The 299-nt window shown below is 39.5% G+C and overlaps 1 pseudogene; it reads left to right on the forward strand.

Moving 5' to 3' along the window:
• Nucleotides 1-299, forward strand: part of LOC116853020 — an 11,090-nt pseudogene that overhangs the window by 730 nt on the left and 10,061 nt on the right.

Here is a 299-nt window from a genome sequence, read left to right on the forward strand (position 1 = left end):
CAATTCAGATTATGCTGCTGCTTTGTTTGCACTGATGGTTTCTATTGTCCAGCACAATATATGTACAATATGGCTACAATACACTCTGAAACATATAATGTCACGCAATTACGTTTGCTTAGTGGAGAACGGGTTACAATATACCAGAGAAAATAATACCACATTACCCACAATAGCCAGTAGCACGATTGTTAGTAATTCCGCCATCAACACTAGCATCATTGATGGCGTTCGCAACACGATGAGAAATATGATCGGTAACGTTATGGGGAACGCATTGGACTATACTACCGGTAATA

Source organism: Odontomachus brunneus, unplaced genomic scaffold (genome assembly GCF_010583005.1).
Source record: "Odontomachus brunneus isolate Ranch 3 - 2012 unplaced genomic scaffold, Obru_v1 Obru_scaffold_268, whole genome shotgun sequence".
Taxonomy (NCBI): domain Eukaryota; kingdom Metazoa; phylum Arthropoda; class Insecta; order Hymenoptera; family Formicidae; genus Odontomachus; species Odontomachus brunneus.